The sequence below is a fragment of the Arachis stenosperma genome, chromosome 5 (genome assembly GCF_014773155.1).
Source record: "Arachis stenosperma cultivar V10309 chromosome 5, arast.V10309.gnm1.PFL2, whole genome shotgun sequence".
NCBI classification, from domain to species: domain Eukaryota; kingdom Viridiplantae; phylum Streptophyta; class Magnoliopsida; order Fabales; family Fabaceae; genus Arachis; species Arachis stenosperma.
The window spans coordinates 47,849,813-47,858,916 of NC_080381.1; the positions used below are offsets into that span (position 1 = coordinate 47,849,813).

The following is a 9,104-nucleotide window of genomic DNA, read 5'->3' on the forward strand; positions in this document are numbered from 1 at the left end:
AAAACCAAGGATTTGGGATGCTGAGATCGACGCGCAAGTACAGCAAATGAGCACGCGTGGAATATGAAGTCGCATGGCGACGCGTACGCGTACATGATGCGCACATGTAGAAGCAAAAATGCGAAGCGACGCGTACGCGTGACCTCATTAAAGTGAATCCGCTAGGGGCAATTTCTGGGCTTCCCAGGTCCAAATCCAACTCACTTCTGATGCTATTAAACCCAAGGAATGAAGGGGGATCAATCATGAAGTTAGTTATAGTTTAGTTCAGGCTTTAGTTAGTTTCTAGAGAGAGAAGCTCTCTCTTCTCTCTAGAATTAGGTTAGAGGTAGATTAGGATTTCTTAGATCTAGGTTTAATTCATGCTTTGATTTACTTTTCCTTTATCAATTCTTATTCTTCTACCTTTCCTCTCTCTCTAGTTTTGTACTTTAATTCTTGTAATTCTTCACTTTTATATTGATGCACTCTTATTCTTCTATTTTCTTTTAATGCAATTTGATTTTGATTCCTTTTATTGTTGATTTGAATTGTTGTGTTAATTCCTTGCAATTAGTAATTGTAGATCTATATTTCTTGCAATTTGATTTTACTTTTCTTTTATTCCTTCCAAGTGTTTGATAAAATGCTTGGAAGGATACTAGTGTAGATTTATCTCCTCTTGGCTTTGGTAGAGTAATTAGTGACTCTTGAGTTGTCAAACTCTTTTGTTGATTAATAATCGAAAGTTGCTAGTTGATTTGAATTCCACTAAAGCTAGTCTTTCCTTAGGAGTTGACTAGGACTTAAGGAATCAAATTGTATCATCCACTTGACTTTCCTCCATAGTTAGAGGTTGACTATGTGGGAACAATGAACAATTGTTGTCACAATTGAGGAAGATAATGAGGATAGGACTTCTAGTTCTCATACCTTGCCAGGAGCCTTTTACATTTGAGTTCATTTACTTTCTTGCCATTTACTATTCTTGTTACTCATCCAAAACCCCAAAATATACACCTCATAACCAATAGCAAGAACACTTCCTTGCAATTCCTTTGAGAGACAACCCGAGGTTTGAATACTTCGATTATTAATTTTAGGGGTTTGTTACTTGTGACAAACAATTTTTTGTATGAAAGGATTATTTGTTGGTTTAGAAACTATACTTGCAACAAGATCTTATTGTGAAATTCTAAACCATCAATTTTCCATTCATCAAAATGGCGCCATTGCCGGAAAATTTCAAATGTGCGTTTCTTGTTGGTTATTGTACATATGGTAATATTGTGAATAGCTTGATTTTTGGATTGCTTGTTAGTTTTTGCTAGTTTTAGAGTTTTGTTTCATTATTTCTTGTTAGCTTTTGATTTTATTTTCTCTTGCTATCATGAATTCTCACTTTGGTCCTAACTATGTTGTAGTGGATGGGAGCTACAATGAGGATGTGCACCAAGGATGGGATAATCAAAGGTGGGAGGAGCCATATGCATATGATCAATCCTCTTGGTAACAACCTCCCCCAAGGCACTATGAACAAGAGCCATTCTATGATGCATACTAATTGAATGGCTATGGTGAATCTCCTTATGACTATCAAGAACCCCCACCATATGCCTATGAGCCACATCCTCAACATAGCCATCGACCATACTCACAAGCACCTTTTCACCAAACACCTCCATATGACCCTAATCCATATCTACCATACCAACCACCTTTTGAGCCATATGAACCATACATGGAACCACCACAATATCAAAAATTCCAAGAACTACCTCCTCCATACTATGACCAAGAGGAACCACCTCTACTCTATGCAAATTTCCACTCACAAGATGAATTTTACTTTCAACCGCCACCCCCGATCAAGGAGAACCACCTTCCTATCATGAACCCTTTCTCTAAATTAATGAACCCTTCTATCCACCCCAAGTCCCGATTGATGATTCTCTCACTTTGCTACTTCAAGAACAAAGAGAAATGCAAAGGGAGGCACTAGAATCCTTGGCCGCCTTGAATGAGGTGGTAAATCGATTGGCCTCCCAATACTTGAGCACTCAAGAAACTCCCATGGCCATATGTGGAGAGTCGGTTGAAGAGCATAGCATGAAGGAGAGATTGGAAACCTTCGTGGCCAGCGATTTCTGAAGCATTTTGGGCCCAATCCAACTTATTTTTTATGCTATTTAACCCAAGGATTGAAGAGGGATGAACCAATTAGTTAGTTAGTGAGTTTTAGTTTAGTTTTCATGATGCTTTAGTTAGTTTCTAGAGAGAGAAGCTCTCCCCTCTCTCTAGATTAGGGTTCTTAGTTTTAGATCTAGATCTACTACTTCTTCCCTTTCAATTTTCCTTTTCCGTCTTTAATTGTTCTCTTGTAGTTGTAGCATTCTACATCTCTTGTAGTTTCTTTGTATTGTTAGTTGTAGTTTATGAATTCTTATGTAAATTTCCATTTCCCTTTCAATGCAATTTATGATTTCCATGTCTTTTCATGTTTGCTTTGATTTTTTATGATTGATCTCTTGTCTTTGTAGTTAGATCTCTCTTTAATTCTTGTAATTCATGTTGTTTACCTTTATTGCCTTTTATGTGTTTGATGAAATGCTTCTTTTAGTTATGAGCTAGATCTTTCTCCTCTTGGCTTTGGTTGAGTAATTGGTGACACTTGAGTTATCAAACTCTTTTGTTGATTGATGATTAGAAGTTGCTAATTGACTTGAATTCCACTAAAGCTAGTCTTTCACTAAGATTTGACTAGGACTTGTGGACTCAAGTTGATATCCACTTGACTTTCCTTCATAGTTAGAGGTTAACTAAGTGGAGCAATAGACAATTCTTCTTGTCACACTTGAAGATGATAATTAGGATAGGATTTCTAATTCTCATACCTTGCCAAGAGCTTTCTTAATTGTTAGTCCATTTCCTTTGTCATTTACATTTCTTGTCTCTTACTACAAAAACCCCAAAATATACTTCATAGCCAATAACAGGAACATCTTGTTGCAATTTCTAGGGAGAAAGACCTGAGGTTTGAATACTTCGGTTTATATTTTTATTGGGGTTTGTACTTGTGACAAACAATTTTTTGTATGAAAGGACTGTTTGTTGGTTTAGAAACTATACTTGCAACGGGAATTTATTTGTGAATTCTTTACCAACCAATTTTCCTTTCATCACATTCATAGTTCCTTTGTTGTAACTTTACTTTCTTGTTCATCATACTAAAAACTCCCAAAATTCTCAAAACCAATAATATGCACACTTTTCTGCAATTCCTTTGAGAGACGACCCAAGGTTTAAATACTCTCGGTTTTTATTGGTTTGACTTAAGTGATAAACAAATTAAACTTTGATTGAGAGTTATCTATTGATTTGGATGTATACTTCAACAGAATTATTTTGTAAAAATTTCGAACCAACGATTTCCCTCATGGTGCGCGTGTACGCAAAGCCCACACTATTTCGTACAACAGCAGCAGTACCTGCAAGTGCACTGGGTCGTCCAAGTAATACCTGAGCGAGTCAGGGTTGATCTCACGAGAATTGAGGCTTAAAGCAAGCTTATGGTTGTCTTACAAGTCTTAGTCAGGCAGAATCAGAAGGTTTTATGTTGAATGTGTGAAGCATGTGTTTTAAGGGATAGGAATAGATGATAGGATTAGATTGAGAGTTGGAGTTGCTTTGTCTTTCTGAAGTAACTCTGGTACTACCGTCTTCTTTGCTTGTGAATGATCTTCTTTTATGGCAGGCTGTAAGTAATCAAAGCCATGCCAATGGTTTTTGATATTCTCTACTATAGAATGAACGCTAGGGCCCTTGGTATTCAATCCAATGGAGGATGAAGCGCATAGCAATCCATTCTCTTGGTGATCCTACTCAAAACTCCACAGACAAGGTCGAATCTTTTGGATCAGAGAATGCTACTTCTTGGATCTAGCCTATACCACAGAGACCTTAATCTCCCCGAAGATCGGCTGAACTGATGTTTTGAGAAGTCCCCAATGAAATTTTGGATTAACCGTCTGAGAGATGCGAATCCATAACTGTTGGTTCGTGCTGTCCGTTCAAGTATTCACACAAACCCAAGTAGACGCAGGTATTTGTCAGGAATGTTCATCTTAATGTGATGAACAGAGCCAATTTGTCAGATTGTCCTGTTCATCACGATGAAGATTGGGATAAACATCTTAGAGATAGATCAGACACGGATCGAAGAAGAAGAAATAGTACTTTTATTAATTCATAGGACTCAGCTGGGCTCTTCCCCTCAACCTCGGGTTTAGAAACACATACTGAAAATAAAAATAATGGTGAAACATAAATGAATCTCTCCTAAATCGGAGAGTGTGCATCATGTCTGAATTACATAAAGTTAATCCCTTAAATAAGAAACAGATGACTAGTATAGGTAAAACAGTCTATTAGTGATAAAATCTATTTCTGGGCCCACTTGGTAAGTGTTTGGACTGAGCTTTGATGAGATCCACATGCATTGAGGCTCCTTACGCGTGGAATGCAAGCTAGGGGCTCCTCTCTAGGCCTTTGGATGCTGAGCTCTGCTCTTTGGTCGCTGGACACTTGGAAAGGTGCAGGAAGCTGGCATTGGATGCTAGTTTTGGGCCTTCTAATCCGAAGTAAAGTATAAACTATCATACATTGATGGAAAGCTCTAGAAGTCGGATTTCCATAGCCACTGAGAGCGCTCCATTTGGACTTCTGTAGCTCCAGAAAATCTCTTCCGAATGCAGACAGGTCAGATCTGGACAACATCTGCAGTGCTTTCTCTATCTCTGAATTGGACTTCTGCTCCAGCTCCTCAATTTTAGCTAGAAAATACCTGAAGTTGCCCAAAAACGCAAAAACTCATAGTAGAATCCAAAAATTTGAATTTAACACTAAAACCTATAAAAACTCAATAAAAACTAAATAAAAACTACTAAAAACTATATGAAAGTGATGTTAAAAAGTGTATAAAATATCCGCTCATCACCTCACATTAAGTTTTTGGCGGTGTTGCTGAAAAATTGCAAATGTGCACTTGTTATTGGTTATTGTATATATGTGAATAATGTGAATATGTTTGCTTTTTGCTTATTTGTTAGTTAGTTTTAGGAGTTTGTTTTCATTATTTCATATTAGTGTTTGTTTTGTTTTCTCTTGTCATTATGAATTCTCACCCTCTTGGCTATGAGTCCGGTTACAACTATGTTGCAGGAAATTTAAGCTTTAATGATGGTAGACGCTATGGGATTGGAAGCCAATTTGAACTTCATAAACAGACTTCATGGTATTCGTATCAATCTCCTCCGTTCAACAATGATAGTAATCCACCCTATAGTGCTCACCAATATGAACCAAGTCCTCGACATTGCTCTCAACCATACTCACAAGCCCCTTCTTACCAAATACCTTTCTACAACTGACACCCATCATACCATCAACCTCATGTGCCACACCCTTGTGGCCATTATGAAAGAAAACCCATAGAATCACCCCTATTCCAACATAAATACTTTCAAGAACCACAAATTCCTTGTGCACCACCTCAATATTCTCACCAATACGAACCACCTTTATATTATGAACCCTTTTTCCCAAACAGTGAATCCTCATCTCCACCCCCAACCTCCATTGGATGACATCCTTAGCACCATTCTCCAAGAGCAAAGGAAATTTCATACCATTCTTCAATAGCAACATGAAGCTCAAATAAAGGAGGCAAGAACAATTCATGGCTATCTTAACTGAGGTAGTAACTAACTTTGTCTCCCAATGTTTATGCACTCAAAGCACTCCCATTGCTAAATATGGAGAATAAATTGAAGAGTGTAGTATGAAAGAGAGGTTGAAAACTCAAGTGGACGATGAGGAGTGGCCCTTTGTATTAGAACAAGTGGAGGAAACCAAAATCATTGAAGAAGAAGAAGAAGAAGTGGTCAAAAACTTAGGAGATGTGGAATGCAAAAAAGAATTTAAAGTTGTAGATCCCTTTTCTGTTGAGTTCGAAAGTGATGTTGAGGAGGGTGTGCAACCTCCAAGGTAATTATGAGTGAAGAAATGGAAGAAATGGAGCAAGCAATAAGTTCTCTTAGTGATGACGATTTTGCATCAGCGCTTGATTTCCTTGAGTTTATTGAATTTCCCCCATTGAATTGGAATTAGAAGTTGACGTAGAATTTACTCAACCTCTGACTTATGACTTGAGTGATGGGAAAGAATTCAAAGAAATTGGTGAGAAAGAGGTTGAATTTGAAGAAGCTTATCAAGTGGTTGAAGATCTTCAAAAAGGATGGACGGGAGTGGAAATTACTTTGTCTAGATTGTTGGAACCACCTCTCCTTAATCCATCACCATCCATTCATTCTTTCAAGTGGGTAAAATTCATATCACTTAGCTTTCTTATTCTACATGAATATGGTTTAGTTGAGATGGATGGTCAACTCACTACAACATTTTGGGTCTATGGCCACGGTTTTTTTGGTCACGGTAAAAAAACCCGTGACCATAGACCCTCTATGGTCACGATTTTTTAGAGTGACAAAAAAAAGCTATGGTCACGGTTTTATTAGAAAGGGTGACCACAGAGTACCTATGGTCACGGTTTTTTAAAAAAAGGTGGCCTAAAAGGGTCTATGGTCACGGTTTTAAGGGGTGACCTAAAGGGGTCTATGGTCACGATTTTTCAAAAAAAGGTGACCTAAAAGGGTCTATGGTCACAGCTTTGAAGGGGTGGCCTAAAGGGGTCTATGGTCACGGTTTTGGGGGGTGGCCTAAAAGGGTCTATGGTCACGGTTTTGGGGGTGACTTAAAGGGGTTTATGGTCACGGTTTTTTACAGTGACAAAAAAGGAGCTATGGTTATAGTTTTTCAAAAAAGGTGACCTAAAAGGGTCTATGGTCACGGTTTTAGGGGGTGACCTAGAGGGGTCTATGGTCACGGTTTTGGGGGGTGGCCTAAAGGGAGTTATGGTCACGGTTTTTTTCAGTGACTAAAAAGGGGCTATGGTCACAGTTTTTCAAAAAAGGGTGACCTAAAAGGGTCTATGGTCACGGTTTTGGTGGGTGATCTAAAGGGGCCTATGGTCACGACTTTGGGGGTGACCTAAAAGGGTCTATGGTCACGGTTTTTGGGGGTAACCTAAAGGGGCCTATGGTCACGGTTTTGGGGCTGGCCTAAAAGCGTCTATGGTCACGATTTTTTACAGTGACCAAAAAAGGTCTATAGCCACGATTTTTCGGAAGGGTGGCCTAAAAGGGTCTATGGTCACAGTTTTGGGGGTGACCTAAAGGTGTCTATGGTCAGGGTTTTTTACAGTGACCAAAAAAGATCTATGGTCACAGTTTTTTGGAAGGGTGGCATAAAAGGGTTTATGGTTACGGTTTTGGAGGGTGACCTAAAGGGGTCTATGGTCACAGTTTTAATCATTTGAGTTTTAAATAATTAAGAATTTTATGTATTTTTTATTATTTTAAATATTTTTTTAAATTAAAAATTTTAATAATTAAAAACTAATAATAATTTTATATAATTTATTTTAAATATTAAAATTTTAAATTTAATTTTATAAATATAAATTAGGTTAAATACTATTAATAATTTTAAATTAAAAAATGATTTAAAACTTATTAAAATGATTGTAGAGAATTGCGCACACATTGATCATTGGATTTTAGAGGTTATTTTAAAAACTCACATAAATAAGACCTTATTTTAAAAATAAATTTTTAGATTTTAGATTTTTTATCTATCTAATATTTTTAAAATTAACTATACAGTATACATTTAAAATTTTAACCATCTAATAATTAAAAAGATAATATAATAAACCTCATGCTATGGAAGAAGCATCTCAATTCCTGCCGTTAGAGCAAACAACTTTGAGCTTAAGCCTCAATTAGTTTCTCTAATGCAGTAGAACTGCAAGTTTCACGGACTTCCATCAGAAGATCCTCATCAGTTCTTATCTGAATTCTTGCAGATCTGTGATACTGTTAAGACCAATGGGGTTGATCCCGAGGTCAACAGACTTATGCTTTTCCCCTTTGCTATGAGAGACAGAGCTAGGACATGGTTGTACTTACAACCTAGAGAAAGCCTGAACTCTTAGGACAAGCTGGTCAATGCTTTCTTGACCAAATTCTTTCCACCTCAAAAAATGAGTAAGCTCAGAGTAGATGTCCAAACCTTCAGACAGAAAGAAGGTGAATCCTTCTATGAAGCTTGGGAAAGATACAAGCAATTAACCAAAAGGTGTCCTTCTGACATGTTTCCAGAATGGAGCATCATATGTATATTCTATGATGGTCTGTCTGAGTTATCCAAGATGTCATTGGACTACTCTACTGGTGGATCTCTTCATCTGAAAACACCTGCAGAAGCCCAGAAACTCATTGAAATGGTTGCAAATAACTAGTTCATGTACACTTCTGAAAGAAATCCTATGAATAATGGGACGACTCAGAAGAAAGGAGTTCTTGAGATCGATACTCTGAATGCCATATTGGCTCAGAACAAAATATTGTCTCATCAAGTCAATATGATTTCTCAGAGTCTGACTAGAGTGCAAGCTAAAGATGCCTCCTCTAAAGGTGAAGCTTATGACACTGAGAATCCTACAATAGAAGAGGTGAATTACATGGGAGAAACCTATGGAAACACCTATAATCCTTCATGGAAGAATCACCCAAATTTCTCATGGAAGGATCAACAAAAGCCTCAGTAAGGCTTCAATAACAATAATGGTGGGAGAATTAGGTTTGGCAATAGCAAACCTTTTCCATTATCTTCTCAGCAACAGATAGAGAATTCTGAGTATAGCATCTCTGGCTTAGCAAACATAGTCTCTGATCTATCCAAGGCCACTCTCAGTTTCAGGACTGAGGCACGATCCTCCATTAGAAATTTGGAGGCACAAGTGGGTCAGTTGAGTAAAAGAGTTACTAAAACTCCTCCTAGCACTCTCCCAAGCAATACAGAAGAGAATCCAAAAAGAGAGTGCAAGGCCATCTACACGTCCAACATGGTTGAACCTATAGAGGAGGGAAAAGCAGTGATTCCCAGTGAGGAAGACCTCATGGGACGTCCACTGACCACTAGGGAGTTCCCTCATGAGGAACCAA

General features: G+C 37.8%; 1 non-coding gene across 1 annotated transcript; it reads right to left on the reverse strand.

The window, feature by feature from the left end:
- Nucleotides 1-8,146: 8,146 nt before the first annotated feature.
- Nucleotides 8,147-8,250, reverse strand: LOC130984059 (small nucleolar RNA R71). Its single transcript, XR_009088018.1, has one exon. It is a non-coding gene; the product is annotated as a small nucleolar RNA R71 (small nucleolar RNA).
- Nucleotides 8,251-9,104: the final 854 nt, after the last annotated feature.